We start from the raw sequence: 15,737 nt of genomic DNA on the forward strand, positions 1-15,737 counted from the left end.
GGGGAATCAGCATGGGGCAGGGGCTGAAGCAATGCAGATGGGAAACCCAGCTTCGCATTCCCATTCAGATGTAAAGTCTAATGGTGCCTACCTTTCAAGGGTACTATGATGTTATGCTGCTGCTCTGAGATGCTTAGAAAAAGGAGAGGATAACAACACATATAGGATACCATGGAATGATGGTAGGTTTAAACCAAAAATAGGAGAACCGCTGAATGATAGCTATGAGCTTTCAGATAATTTTATGCAGGACAAATGGAGAAAGCTCCAACTATGGAAAAGATGTGTTTGCCAGGGGTGGGTGGGTGGGAGGAAGGAGATTCTGCTGCTTACTAACATGAAGGTAAAAGCTTAATATCTATTTCAGTCATTTAATCCTTTTTTTTCCACAAGTATATTGCAGCTTAGTTCTATTCAAAATGTTATTTTTGCTCCTATTGCATACTGCGCGCAGACGTGGCGTGCGATAAATTGCTACCCTGACAACTGTACTCCAGCTTTTGACTGTCGAAGAAAATAACCCAAGAAACAGCCACACAAAAGGAACACTGTAATTTTCTGTGGAATGCGGCTTCATCTCCCAACTGCCAAAGTGTTCTGCCAAGAAACCCCCCACTAAGTCTGCGCAGTAAACAGGGACTTCCTGGTATTCCTACTGGTTTTCTAGAGGCACACACTCTGTCCAGTCTCCCTCTCATCTCATCTCAAATGGTTGCTTTGTAAGGAAGAAGAAAGCCTGAATATACAGCTTGCACAAACTTGCATAATATCTCCTTTTAAAAACGCAGTCTTCTACGGTTGTGCTTAACTAAACGCTCAGTTTCTATACGACAGTAATAAAACTTAAGCCAGGCATCCCTAGCCTTCGGCCCTCCAGATGTTTTGGACTACAGTTCCCATCATCCTTCACCAATGGTCCTGTTAGCTAGGGATCATGGGAGTTGTAGGCCAAAGCATCTGGAGGGCCGCAGGTTGGGGATGCCTGACTTAAGCGCACAAGGAGAAAAGTGTAGCTACACTTTCAGTTCTTGCCTACCGTGGATACGGTGCTCTCCTTTTTTCTTACAGCCTACATAAATGAGAATTAAAGCTTCTTTTAATGTTCACAGGCACACAAATTACTTTTTGTAACCAAGTCTGAACCTTGCGGTTTTCTATATTGCCTACCCGAAAAGACCAATTTCCATGGATCACAAGTCAAATATACAGAACTCATATAAGCTGGAAACTGCAGGACAATTCCTCAGCCTGAAAGTATGGTTGGCAAGGCAAAACTACTGCAAACCCAACAGCTCAGAAATCACTAGGTTTCTGCAAGTACCGTGCATGTTGTTGTTTAGAAGACATCTTAAGGCAGAAGACATCTTAAGGCAGCCCTGTTCAGAAGACATCTTAAGGCAGCCCTGTTCAGGGAAGTTTTTAATGTATGATATTTTAGTGTTTTTTTTTGTTTCTATGGAAGCCGCCCAGAGTGGCTGGGGAAACCCAGCCAGATGGGCAGGGTACAAATAATAAATTATTATTATTATTATTATTATTATTATTATTATTATTATTATTATTAGAGGGAAATATTCAAAAGAGTTCTCCATCTCGTAATAAATTTTCAATTCATTCCTCTGTCATGAATGGCATGAGGCTTGCTGAAATGTAGGGATAGCAAATGTAGCCCCCCCCCTCCAGATGTGGCAGAGCCCCAACACCCATCACCCCTACCATTGGTAATGCTGGCTGGGGCTGGTGAAATATAAACCAACAACATCTGTTGTTGGCTAGCCAAATTGGGTAACTCTGCTGTAATGATTGAATCTTTATTTGCGGCAGCCATCGGCCATAGTAAGAAACAAGAAATAAAAAGTCAATTATATAAAATACATTTTAGGGTTTTGAATCAATAGTCAAATAGTGGATCTTATTCTGATTGCCCCAGCTAAAAACCTTGCAAACTTTGCTGTCACCTGCTCATCTTGATCTGCCAAGAGAAAGGACACGGTGGCAGTGGTTGGGCGACCCGGAATGGACAATAAAAGAAGGATGATAATCTCATTCCTCAAGTCTTTATAAAGAGTGCAAGCCAGAAGGGTATGGCCACTGATTCGGTACTGCCATCTCCACAGGGATATAAGCATTTTTCGTGTGGAATCTGTTGGAATCATCCCTCAAGTACAGCTGAGGGCAATATATTCAATCTTGCAAGAGCAAAAGCATGTCTATATTTTAGAATTGCTAGTTATGCAGATAGGGTGCCAGAGATTCGAAGTGGGAAGGTGTAATCAAATCAGTAGTGTGGGTCAGAAAAATTTTCAGTGCTTTTATTTCCCCAAAAATACATAGATAGAGAGAAGATAGATATTCATTTCATAAGCGCATTAGTAGCAATGACTGGATGACAATTACAAATATGGTGAAACACTTTTTAGACGTACATCACTTCGCGACACAGTAATTCAGTTTTACTTAGCAAACCACAGAGGTTAAACTAATCCCTTTCCGCCCCGGGAGGAGAGCAGGGAGTGTTTGTGTCACACACCTACACAGTGCAGCTGAGACACTAACGTGTTGCGACACACAGCTCGGAAAGCTCTGTTCTAGGGCATCTGAACATTTTCCAAAGCAAAGCACCCCAATTTGGATAGGAAGATTTTCCAGAATTATTTTCAGAATGTCCACAGCTAACCAGAAGACATAACTTGACCATACCGTGCCTTTCTTCAATACTCAATATTTACAGTAGAATCTGATGTCCTTTGACTCAGTGTGTTTGACCAGGCTTAATCCCTAAAAATCGTCTTATGAACATCTTTAAAAATAACAACTGTATAAAAATCATGAGGGTCAAAGCTTCCCAAGGCACTGCATTGCTAAAGCTTTGTTTTATACAGTCAGTAATCCAAACCCCCAAGGGAGCTGGTTGTTACCTGATGCAACTCCTGAACTCCCTTCCCCCACCAAGCACATCTTGAAGCTTGAGGGTTTTTAGCAATACAGGCAGCTGCATTCAGACAAAGGATGTGGAATGCACGTAATTGACACTGAAGAGGATGTAAACAAATTACAGTAAATAATTTAATGTTTCTAGAGACAACAATGCACAAAAACCTCTATTCGTATTTTACAGCTAATCATTGTCTTAGAATTCAACTGTTAGCAAAAAGAAATGGCGAGGAAAGAGATTACTCCAGAAACTATTGTAGCAGGATGGTTCAAGTAGTGCAGATATAGCTCAATTCCAGGAACAGGCATCTTAAGATACTCATTTTACCTCTAGAAGCAAAAATGAAAAAAGCAGCATGCTATCATTAAGAGCAATGACAAACCTAGACAAACCTTCTAACGTTCAGCTTTATTGGGTGGTTCTAAATTCTTCCAAGTGCTCCTTGGGAGAAAAGCAATGACAAACCTAGACAGCATCTTAAAAAGCAGAGACATTACCTTGCCAACAAAGGTCCGTATAGTTAAAGCTATGGTTTTCCCAGTAGTGATGTATGGAAGTGAGAGCTGGACCATAAAGAAGGCTGATCGCCAAAGAATTGATGCTTTTGAATTATGGTGCTGGAGGAGACTCTTGAGAGTCTCAAGGACTGCAAGAAGATCAAACCTATCCATTCTGAAGGAAATCAGCCCTGAGTGCTCACTGGAAGGACAGATCCTGAAGCTGAGACTCCAATACTTTGGCCACCTCATGAGAAGAGAAGACTCCCTGGAAAAGATCCTGATGCTGGGAAAGATTGAGGGCACAAGGAGAAGGGGACGATAGAGGACGAGATGGTTGGACAGTGTTCTCGAAGTTACTAGCATGAGTTTGACCAAACTGCAGGAGGCAGTGGAAGACAGGAGTGCCTGGCGTGCTCTGGTCCATGGGGTCACAAAGAGTCGGACACGACTAAACGACTAAACAACAACAAAAAATGGGTAACAAAAAATGGACACTTTTGATCACCTCCTCATAGTCATGCCAGAGACAGATAAGGGAAGGGGAGCATGCAAGCCCCCAAGTCTTGTTCCTGCCATGATCAACTATGGTTGAGCATGACTTCCCAACTGGCCAATTTACACACAATTTGATCCTAGCATTCGGCATTGCTCTAGTCTGGAAGTGTCCTTGTCTTCATTGTGAAAAGATGAATTAGTCAAGTACAAATGAGAGTAGCAACAAACTCCTGCTCAGTCAAGTAACGCCCTCTTCCAGGATACTCCAATCCATTCAATGCCACCCCCTTTTCTATTTGTACCTTTCAAGTCCACTCGGCATGCTCAGCTTTAGCCAGGCTGGGTTTTTTTGGGTGGGGGGCAGCTCTTAGGCTATTTCTTCTCAAATATGTTCTGTACTTCTGGGAACCAAGCCAATCATTCTCTCTTGCTTCAGTGGCCTCATTTTGGCTAAGATCCTGTCAGCACTCACCAGCCAAACCAGCTATTAGAGGGAGTGAGTTACACTTTCAGGTAACAAAGAAATGAATACAAGAACCAGTTTTGTGCTCATTCGGATGTAAAACAGACAAAACAACTTTGTGTTCTTACCAAGCATTGCATGGTGATGGAAAGGCCAATTTCAGAAGTAAAAAGGACCTTAGAACTTCTACAGAGATAGTTATGCCATGTTTTGTCACCATTATGATATGGCAAATGAGACATTTTATGTAAATTACTGCCAGAGTAGTTCTACGCTCTCAAAGAAAAGCCAGCTTAAGCCTCATGTGTAAAGACAATCTAAGAAACAAGGAAGTTCCAGTATTTAAATCTCTAGTGAAACAGTGACGGAAAGTTGTAAAAACACTTTAAAAAACAAACCACCATTTAAAGCTTATTTATGTTTTAGTTCTGTAAACAGGGTGAAAGTGATATGGTTTAATCAGCACTCAAGGCTTGCTTACACAATGCATTAGCCTCTGAGGAGACCTTAAAACATGTTTCGGTGTCACATGTGTCAAAAGTTGCAAGCTAACTAAAGGAAAGAGACTTTGAATACAAAAGGCTTTGGACTGGCCTCTGTACAACTTCTGGGTAAGTGGCTAATAAATTATATTATGGACTTTAGCTTGGTAAGCACCAGACATTGGAGTCATGGACACAGTTCTCCAAAGATAACACCACACAACACGCAAGCACAGGGTCAATCCACATTTTCTGAAAGCACATGTGACACAGAGCTAATTAAGAGGGTACAGTGGTACCTCAGGTTAAGTACTTAATTCGTTCCAGAGGTCCGTACTTAACCTGAAACTGTTCTTAACCTGAAGCACCACTTTAGCTAATGGGGCCTCCTGCTGCCGTCACGCCGCCAGAGCCCGATTTCTGTTCTCATCCTGAAGCAAAGTTCTTAACCTGAAGCACTATTTCTGGGTTAGTGGAGTCTGTAACCTGAAGTGTATGTAACCAGAGGTACCACTGTACTTCAGTAAGGTATGAGATAGAAACTCTGTTCAGTTTCCCAGCTACATCCTAAAGTCATAAAACTTACAAAGTTTTAAGTTCTTAAAATATAAATCATTTTAAACATGCATAATAGAAAGAGTCCATGACCACATCATACCTTACATAATATATTCATTGGAATTTTAATGTAGATAATGACCATTTCAGTTTTCCAGTCCATTAGAATGCTAACTTACATATCAGAAATGAGTGTATCAAAAATAGGAAGGGAAACAGATTTTAAAATATTTTTTCCACTTCTAATAAAAACATAATCTTGCCATTCTTTGCAGTAATGGTTTTCCCTTCAGGGGAAGACATCAGCACTCAGTGCCCATGGGCAGCTGTCGAGACCCCAAATCCCTGGCAAGGTCCAGTGCTAATGTCTGTCTAGCCCCCCACTTTAGGTTTCCCCCCACCTCACTTAGTGCTCTGATTGGCACTGGCTGGCTGTTCTAGGTGCCACACAATTTCCCACAATTCCCCCAATGAAGTGGCACTCTGGGGCATTAAGGGAAATTTAAATAGTGCCCACCCAGGGCTGCAACTGACTGCTGCTAAAGTTGGCCAGGGCCAAAAGAGATGAGGATTCACCAGGAAGGCCCTTTCTCCAGAGAACCCACAGAACCTGCTCATCTTCCAACTTTCTGCCCACCACCAGATTTACAAGGATTTGTGCTTTTCCTGTGTGTGTAGGACAACAGACTGAGAGGTTCCTCAATTCACTTACACAACAGCATTGAAGGGAAAGCTAACTCAAGATATTGCACATTTATATATGAAGGATTAATTCTCCACTAAGTACACAGCATGAACTGATAAACACATGTGACTCGCCAGCAGGCTTTTGCAATTTAGGGCTATTTTTGGCATTTTGAGATTCACAGACGTCTTACACCCACTCTGTGTAGCTGCCCACAAATGCAGAATGCCACATTTAGATTCGGCCTCTGCATGAAAACCCTTAATGAACAGCCTGCAAGACAACCTCATTTATCCCAATCAAGCAAGACATAATCAAATCAGTAGACTTTAAAAAAAAGGAAAAATGTCTGAGGCAAGGGAATAGTTACATCTTTGATGAGGATTCTGGAAGTTTCCCCAGATTCCTGCCATCACTACCTTTGCAACCAATCACCAGAGACTACCTTCATCAACAATAACAACATAAGACAGAAAGCTGCTTTGTGACTTCTCTTGCTGTTTACGATGAGATTCTTTTCTTTTTTAAAAAAAAATCTAGTTTCAACTGCAGATTTGCACCAGGTTACTACATATTTTAAGAAACATTGTGTAATACAAGTGAGCATTTTAATTTTTTAAAAAATGAGAACTGTTTGAGTGGAAATTTATATGCATTACTAGTGAATTTGCATTAATCCCAATTCAGTGTTCTTCCATTAAAGAATGAGGTTTCTAATCCTGTTTGAAACCCTAATGCCCATTTCTGTCAGATGCAATTTTTTTTATAATAAAAAAGGAAGAAAGAGCAATAACATGTAATTGAATATTTTGAAAAAAGTGTGAATTCAATCACCTTTGTTGTAAGGAAGATAACAGAAATGTAAAGTGAGCCCCTGGTGCAGGAGGAGGAACCGAATATTTCTGGATAGAAGTACAAATGTTAACTGTTGGTTTACTATGGAGTTGAGCTGGTTAAAGATCCTAAGCTTAGAGCTTTACCTATCTTAAATTCCAAAGAATGTGTCTTTCGTTAAATATTTTAAATGTAATCGTCCTAGCAAAATTCTTTCAATCTTTGCCATCTCTGCACAACACAAAGCTATGGGTATTTTTTACTCTGACCAAAGAACGCGACTCCCTTGAGTTAATGTTTATTTGGCAGGAAATGTTCCACTTCTTCTGCTACTCTTATCCTCTACACTTTTAGTGTTAAATCTCAAAGTTTCCATTAAAGCCAAACATTTAAAGAGAAAGTGGTATAGCAGTTAGAATGTTGGACTAGAACTTTGGAAAATCTATACCCAGCTGTGAAGTTAACTGGACAATCTTGGGCCATGCACAACATCTTCAGCACTCTTGAGGCAAGAGGGACATCGGTGTGATAATAAAATAAATCTCCTGCACCTCTGTATTAGGCAAAAAGCAGCAAGACTGTATAGAATTAAACCCTACATGAAGAGGCCATTATTCAGTGATAGATGCTATGTTTTGCATGCAGAAAGTTGTGGATTCAGTCCATGAGACAGTCTGATAAAAGTTCTCTGGTAGAAGGTGGCTAGCAGAGACACTGGAGAGCTGCTATCAGTCAGAGTAGATAGTAAAAAAAGTTAAAGGACCGCTGGACGGTTAAGTCCAGTCAAAGGCGACTCTGGGGTTGCAGCGCTCATCTCACTTTCAGGCCGAGGGAGCCGGCATTTGTCCACAGACAGCTTTCCGGGTCATGTGGCCAGCATGACTAAACTGCTTCTGGCGCAACGGAACAAGGTGACGGAAACCAGAGCGCATGGAAACGCCATACCTTCCTGCCACAGCAGTACCTATTTATCTACTTGCACTGGTATGCTTTCGAACTGCTAGGTTGGCAGGAGCAGGGACCGAGCAACAGGAGCTCACCCCGTCATGGGGATTCGAACCGCCAACCTTCTGATCAGCAAGCCCAAGAGGCTCAGTTGTTTACAAATGGCAGTTTGTGTATTCAATAGTAGGTTTGTGAGGTTATTATGAAGGATGACTCGCTTGTTTCTTTTCCTAGTATCATGGACATGTAAACACTACAAACATGTATTTGGTGCATGTTACAGATCAAGTTGCTGAGCGGCTCTGCTAGGTCACTGAGCCACTTCTCGATAAGCACCTAATCCACTGAGCCAATGGCTCAGCGGGGCTATATCACTAACTAAGAACAACTTGCTGGATGACATGAAACAGGCAGTGCAATGAACCAAGGTGATCTTGGAAACAGAGTGAGGGCTAACGGAAGTGCAGGACTTATGTCAGGCAAGAAAAACACAGCTTTGTGGCTGCATAATGTTACCTACTAACTCAAACCCTAAGGCCAGAAATACTGTTAAGTCAATTAGGCCCAAACTCCAAATGACAGCTATAATGTCCCCTCCCCCTTTTTTCCAGATTACAGTCATACCTCGGGTTACAGACACTTCAGGTTGCGCATTTTCGGGTTGTGCACTGCACCGAACCTGGAAGTAGTGGAACGGGTTACTTCCCGGTTTCGGTGCAAAAGCGCCGAATTGCGACCCGCGTGTGCACAGACGCGGTGCTGCGCTGCAGGTTGTGAACGCTGTGGGTTGCGAACATGCCTCCCACACGGATCACACTCGCAACCTGAGCGTTCACTGTATTACATTGCCCCCTAAATCTCTCTTCCTCCCCAATCATTATCAGCTGCTCAGTCTGATTAGTGGTACTGCTCCTGAGACCAACCAGTTCTCAGACAGTGTGAAGAACTGCTGCTGGAGGTAAACAAATGAGACAGTAGCCTATGTATCCAAGGAGCATGGCAACCAGTGAGAAACAGCAGTTGACAGAGAATGCGCATGGCAATGAGGCTATGAATCAGGACTAGATTCCTAGGCAAGCTAGGGGTAATACTGTTTACTACTTGCATTGGGCAAATTAAATTTGCGTACCTGTGCCCATAGCAATCTGTGCAGAGTACAAGGCTACTTTTCAATGTGCACTATTAGAATATCCATTAACTTGCTTCTAGGTCATTTTAAAAATCTTCAAAATATATTTGTTTTCAGGGTGCTAAGGAGATGTCATGATACTCAAAATATGTTTTGCTCTAACGAAAATGACAATTCTAAGGTACACTTGAATATTCTCCACTAAATATGGCCCTTCTAAAATGAGATTTGAGTATTAAGTGTCAGCTGCAAGTTACATGGACATTAGTTATTTATTAAAAGCATAATGACTAGGATAAATTATTTATCCCTCTTTATTCTCAAGGTAATGTTAACCTAGCGTAACAGAACTCTAGCACTACTAAATGGCCTTGGGGGGTGGAATAGACAAAGGACTTAGGGGGGGGAGGGGACAGATAAAGGGTGATGTGACCATGCACAGAGAACAGGAAACATAAACTGCCAGAAACATAAAAAACACACAATTTTGTTTTAATTTCTGCATACCATCCCCCTTGTTTCATGTATAATAGATTAAACTTATGCAGTAATGACATTCAAATGCATGCATTATCAACCTTTCATCTATGTTAGAAGCAATTTTCAAAGAACCATACATTATTTCTTTTTTATTTTTAATGCTCTAGCAGACAAGGAAGAACTTGAACAAAGAGAGAGACAAGACCTATCAAAATAAAAGTTGCTTTCACAACTTTTTCAAACCAAACACTGCTTCAGAAAATAGTTGTTTTGTTCCCCACAAGCCACCATCCAGAACTTTTAACATTAACTGTGAAGGAACAGAGACTCCATTTATCCTTCCTTCAACTTAACCTCAATTTCATAATACTGTTACCTTAAATCTGTAGTACTTACAGTATTGGTAATCTCCAGTTACAAGGTATTAGCATGCTATCGAAAGTAGGTCTCCTATTGATAAATTGTTCTAGACAACACAATGGACACTTTAATTTTAAGAACAACGGACACATTCTGCTTCACATCCAGCAGAACTGTCAAGTTCGTATCAAAACTTTAAAGACAATGTTTTAATGAAAAACCGACAATGTTTATCTCTAGGATCAAAGTTTTACTGTCAACTCTTCATGCAGAGTAATTCCAATCTGTTCTCCATGTTGATTTTTAAAGAAATAGTTACCAGCACCTTCCCATTCCCTTCATGAAATTTGCCTCTTAAATTCATTTGACTTCGTTTCTTATGCAAAGCCTTCTTTAACATCCTCCCAAATTCTAGTCCCCCTTCAGTCAAGATCAAGTTCAGAATAAGTTGTGCTAATTAAACTTGCATATATTGCCCTTGTATAATTTATTCTGCTTTCAAGATGGAATATAGGGGAAGACAGCTGGGAACAGCATTAAATTATGTAGCCGGCAGAGCCGGGGAAGCAGGGCATAGAAACAACAAACGCTCTCGGAGAATACAGCAGACGACTGGCTGGCCAGACATCATTATGGCTGCCACAGGGTTGCAAACATTACTCTGCACGTTTGCAGGCTTTCCAACTTGCAAGGGCTGGCTTTCTGAAAAACAACAGAAAGACTGACTGTGCAAAATGTGGCCGTCTGCAGATGGCCGGGCCACAGGCGCTGAGTGCTGGGAACCTCATAGGGTGTTTAGAATGAATGCAAAGTCACTTAAAAGAGAGTCAAGGGTTTAAAAACCATAGATCCTGGGTGTCCAACCCTCTCTTAAGAAACGCCGTTAAATACAGTGCTATCTAGGGAGCTGCATCAGGTTACCCCCCCTCCATCAAATACTATCTTCATTCACCCCTTCTCGCATCTAAATTGGTGCCATCGGTATAGGGTTGTTAGACACCCCCCTTGATGAATGCACTAAGGTGGGGGAGGAGAGAAAGAGCCGCTCCTGAGCATATTTGGGCAAGGTGACTCCGTCGAGTTTGAGGAACGGCCACCCCGATGGGCTTGGAAGTGATCTTGGAGGCGCACCCCGGGTGGAAAGAGGGGTGCAGAAGGGCACCTCTCCTCCATGGGTGCCTAGCAAAACACAGCAGGGACGGAGGCGGCGGCGGGGAAGGGAAGGGCCTCTCCTCCAGGCGTCCCGGCTGCTCGGGAGCTGCGTGTTTCGGGTGCTCCGCGGAGTCGCTGCCCGGGGAGAGGAGGAGCCCCCGGCGGGTGGGAGGCAAGAAGGTGCTACAGGTGGGGCTGGGGCGCCCCGGAGAGCCAGAGTTGCAGAGAAGGACAGAAAAGGCTTACCTGCCAAGCCGAGTGAGACGCTTCCCTGCCAAAGGCGGCGGCGGCGGCTCCCTGCGCTGCTCCTTCTTCCTTCGGCGGCTGCAGCCAGTCTCTGATAACAAGAGGGCAAGCGGAGAGGCGGGGAGCCGCCGCGCATGCGCCCAAGGGGACGCGGCGCCCTCGGGCCGGGCGGAACTCCAGTAATCAGATGCCAGGTAAGAAGCAGCGGCCCGCTGGGTAGGAGGAGGAGGAGGAGGTCCAGGTAGGCGGCGCCAGAGCGCCCCGCGGGCTCCCCCTGGAGGCTGCGTCCCGTCACTTCAATGCCTGTCCGGGCCCCAATAATGGGGAAGAAGAAGAGAGGCGCAGAAACTCTGCAAAGCTCTCCCTTTGCACTCAGCCGGACAGCTTGCAAATTGTTGTAGCTTAAGCGGTCTGGTTTCTAGCACTTATAAAGGGATAAGCTGAGTGGTCTGGGCTCCTCCTGCCTCGTAGCCCCCTGAAATTTGAGCACTGATCAGGAGGGAAGCGCTGACTAACTGCAACAAATCCTTGGGGGGGGGGTGTCAGGATTACACCGGTATTGTTTCGACGTAGTTCGTTGACAGCAGAAGCGCCATGACCAGTTTGTGTGTTTGGCAACCCAGTAAATCAATGCTTGTTTATTACATTTGTTTATGATAGATTTACTCTTTATTACACAGAACGCTTTCAAATATATGTATATCACTGTAGTAAACCCCCTATTCTGTTCTGGTTTTTTTTTAATTCAATAAATTTGTGGTATTTTATTATGAAAGTTAATTAAAGCTGTGTTTTAACCAGGGTATGCTGAGAACTTAAAACTGTTAGTTTTGCAAAGCAGTATGTGCTAACCTTGAAAGATAACAGTGCAGCCAAGACCCAGAAATTCTTAGAGCCAAGAAATATGTTAGCAACTGCTTAGAAGGAAATGCTACTTTTAATTAAAAGGGGGGTTTTTGTGTGTGAATGGTTTTCCTTGTCAAGGCTGAAGCTGGGGTGCAATCAAGGGGTGAAGATCAAGCTATACCTTTTAATTCTGAAATGTAAAATTCATTTTTTTAAAAATGTATTTTTATTTGTCTTATTTCTATCAACTGCCCAATTACACAGTCGTCTGCATCCTCATAAAGATAAAATACTAAAACACAATATGAAATATATCATTTCCCCCTGGTTTCTGTCTCTTCTGTTTCCATTGTTTTATTGTTGGCTTCTTGATTTAATGAATTTGGTATTGCTTTGTGTCATTGTTTTATATTAAGATACAATAAAGCCATCAATGAGTTGACATTTTGTCTATAAAAGTGGGATATAAATTTTAATGTGAATCATAAGATTTTTTAAACGTATATTGAAGACTATGCCTAGCAGAATGAGCAAATCCTTTGCATGCTTATTCAGAAGCAAGCCCGATTGAGTACTCATTTATTTAATCATTCAACTGATTTATTAGCCACCATATAACAGAAGGTCTGTGGGTGGCCTGCAAAGGAAAACAATAATTTTAAAAATCACATTAGGTCTAGTAGGCAGAGAAATACACAAGTAGGATAAAACATTGTTTTTATATGCAACAACTGCGGAAAGAATGTTACTAGCCCAAAGATGGAAGCAAGAAGATTTACCAACGAAAGAAGAGTGGCAGATGAAATTAATGGACTATGCAGAATTGACAAAACTGACGGGAAGAATTTGGAACCAGCAAGATCAGGTTTTTCAGAAAGACTGGAATAAATTTATGTTATATTTGAAAGACAACTGTAAACAATTAACATCGCTAGCAGGGTTATAGGAAGTTTTGTAAGGAGAAATTAATCACATTACTTAGTGTAGTTAAGTAATTATATAAGGATAAGATTTAGCAGGAATAAGAAAATGCAGTATATAGAGATTTGATTTGAAAACCATCAGTCGGGTAGGAGGGAAATCACAGGCTCATGGAGCCAGATGTTCTACTTTTGTAAAAAGGTTGCCATGATGTCATGCAAGAAAGTATTCGTAAAAACCAATAATTTTTTTTTAAAAAATTAAAAATCACAGTTCTGTGAAAGACAGTTTAAATGCCGCAAAAGTACAGCTTTAAAATCAGATAGCTTTAAAGTCAAATAGATCACTTAGAACAAGCAAATAAAACACCACAGCATCATAACAATTAAAGTAGAGAGCAAAGAAGTAAAACCTATCAGAGAACTAAATCACAACATAATAAAAATTTAAGCGGTGTTAGAAAATAAAAAGAAATTTACATGGCACTGAAAGGACATTAGTGCATTCAGAATTGCAGACTAGAGCTTCCTTTGACGTAAGACTTCACTTAGAAATCAACCCAAGATAGAAAAACTCCCTTATTCTCAAGACTTGTTAAAACTCAAATATTGCTGTGGCTGTGTTTATTTATATTTTTATATTTATATCAGTATGAGAGTAGTATAATTCTTGGAAATTTACAGTTCAATCCTGTGTATATTTACTCAGAAATAATAAACTCTACTAAGGTATATGGTGCAGATTCTCTAAAAGTCAGTTTTAAGATTGTAGTTTGAATGTTCGCAGCATACCTGAAGTACTGCAGTGTCAACGAACTACTGGAATAAGTGGTTGATAACAATGTCTGGATAGGATCCTAAACACATATACATCTAAGTAAATCCTCTCCCCATGTGCTCACACATTTCTGGCAGGCTTTTGTTCTGTCTGGGAAGGGAAATGCCTGCTCTTGCAGCCAGTGTTTTCCTAGACACTGCCAAGAACTGAGCAAGCAGCTGGTGCCCCTGAGCAAAAAGGCCATGGCCCCAATCCAGCAGAGGATCGGGGTACCTACTGCTGCACTCACTGAATACCCATTAGCATCTAAAATGTCAGCAGTGCTAGCAGTTGTAAAAGTGCTGATCTCTTGATGGCTGGCAAAGATGGAGCATCTTGATTCCCTATTCTTCCCTCCTAACAGCTACTGTCAGTGCAGAGTGGAGATTTGCAAATTCATTCCAGGTACTAAACAAGGCAGGTTTGGAGAACTTGTTGCACACCAAATGCTACTGGATTTCAACGCCCGTCAGCATAGACGGTGACCATGGATGATGGGAGTTGTAGTCCAATAAGAACTGGAGGACCATAGGTTCTCCACCCCTGAGTGCAAGGTACAATTGTCCCCTCTATAGCAGTCCTTTGTACACAGCCGATCTACACACACGAGATCGCTCACACAGACTGAAATGCCAGAGTACAGTCGTACCTTGGTTTTCGAACAGCCTTGTTCTCGAACGTTTTGGCTCCCAAACACAAACACATGAGTGTTCTGGTTTGCGAACTACTTTTGGAAGCCGAATGTCTGACAGGGCTTCCGCGGCTTCTGATTGGCTGCAGGAGCTTCCTGCGCTTTGGTTTCCAAACGTTTTGGAAGTCAAACGAACTTCCGGAACACATTCTGTTCGACTTCCAAGGTATGACTGTACAAAGGTTCTTACTTGGGATAGAGGTGAAATTCAGTTTTGTTTGCATGATCAATGAGAAACTACCTGTTTCGCATTTCTTGAACCAACACTCAGACTGAAACCCAGCTAGCCTTTGAAATTCACACTTGATGTAGTTCTGCCATGCAACAATGTGTACAAAAATGCATGAACGTGGAGAAAGTGAATATGGAGAAAGAAATGCATGTATTAGTGAAACTACTATACAAATATGCATATATTAAAGGAAATTGCCTGTAACGTGTTTAGGTGCATACAACAATTTTCTCATCAGGGGACATACACACTGAAATGCTGGTGAATTTTCATTAAGTTTTGGGGTTTTTTAATTGGATAGTACTGCAAAAATGTGGAGAACTGAATCTAGGAGTAGGAAAATAAGAAACGGGGCAAATTGGCAGATTCATCCATCCCTAGCTCTTGCTGATGGCCTATATGTTTATTAAGTGGAAAACCTGAATGAACTACTGAATTGATATATCAGAATAAACTACGGTATCTCTGAGTACTGGAAAAATAGTCAAGAACAATGTCACTAGCAAAGCCTAAAAAACTCGGTCAATAATGCAACCATTTCATCACATGTCAGACTTAAGTCCTGATTCATTCATCTCGCATATTTACCATGTCATATTATTTATGTTAACTAATTCTACTCTGCATTCCAGACATTGGTCCCTTCAAGCCCCAAATAAATTCCCTGAGCCACTACTTCTCACTAGTTCCACTCGTTTCCAAGGAATGAGCAAGCCTCCTGCCCCACCAGTCAGACCCCTAACCTTCCTCATCTTGTAGGCTTTGGAGGAGAGAGAAAATGCATCACAGAATTCCTAATTCTTCCACCAGGAACCCTGGGCCACCAAAACAAAGCATATTCACATCATGAGTCAGGTTACAGAAAACACGCACAAAAATGACATGTTCAATGTGCATAATTTATTCTAATTGACTTTTTTGGGGTTTTGGTTTTTTGTTTTTGCTATTTTCTGTTAACAGGATTTAG

The 15,737-nt window shown here is 41.7% G+C and overlaps 1 protein-coding gene and 1 long non-coding RNA gene across 4 annotated transcripts in view; one reads left to right on the plus strand and one right to left on the minus strand.

Moving 5' to 3' along the window:
• LOC310687984 overlaps window positions 1-15,737 on the plus strand; it is a 159,575-nt gene that overhangs the window by 112,074 nt on the left and 31,764 nt on the right. The gene's annotated exons all lie outside the window — the stretch shown is intronic.
• RAB3IP (RAB3A interacting protein) overlaps window positions 1-15,737 on the minus strand; it is a 49,510-nt gene that overhangs the window by 12,328 nt on the left and 21,445 nt on the right. The window contains exon 1 of one of the 3 annotated variants that reach the window (XM_083463633.1): window positions 11,265-11,492. The exons of 1 other annotated variant lie outside the window; for it this stretch is intronic. The gene's annotated coding sequence lies outside the window, so the exon portion shown is untranslated. Of the gene's footprint in view, window positions 1-478; window positions 571-11,264; window positions 11,493-15,737 lie in introns of those variants that run through there. One more of the 3 variants, XM_083463634.1, reaches the window with a different exon arrangement.

Source organism: Podarcis liolepis (assembly GCF_965112155.1).
Source record: "Podarcis liolepis genome assembly, chromosome: 10".
NCBI lineage: Eukaryota > Metazoa > Chordata > Lepidosauria > Squamata > Lacertidae > Podarcis > Podarcis liolepis.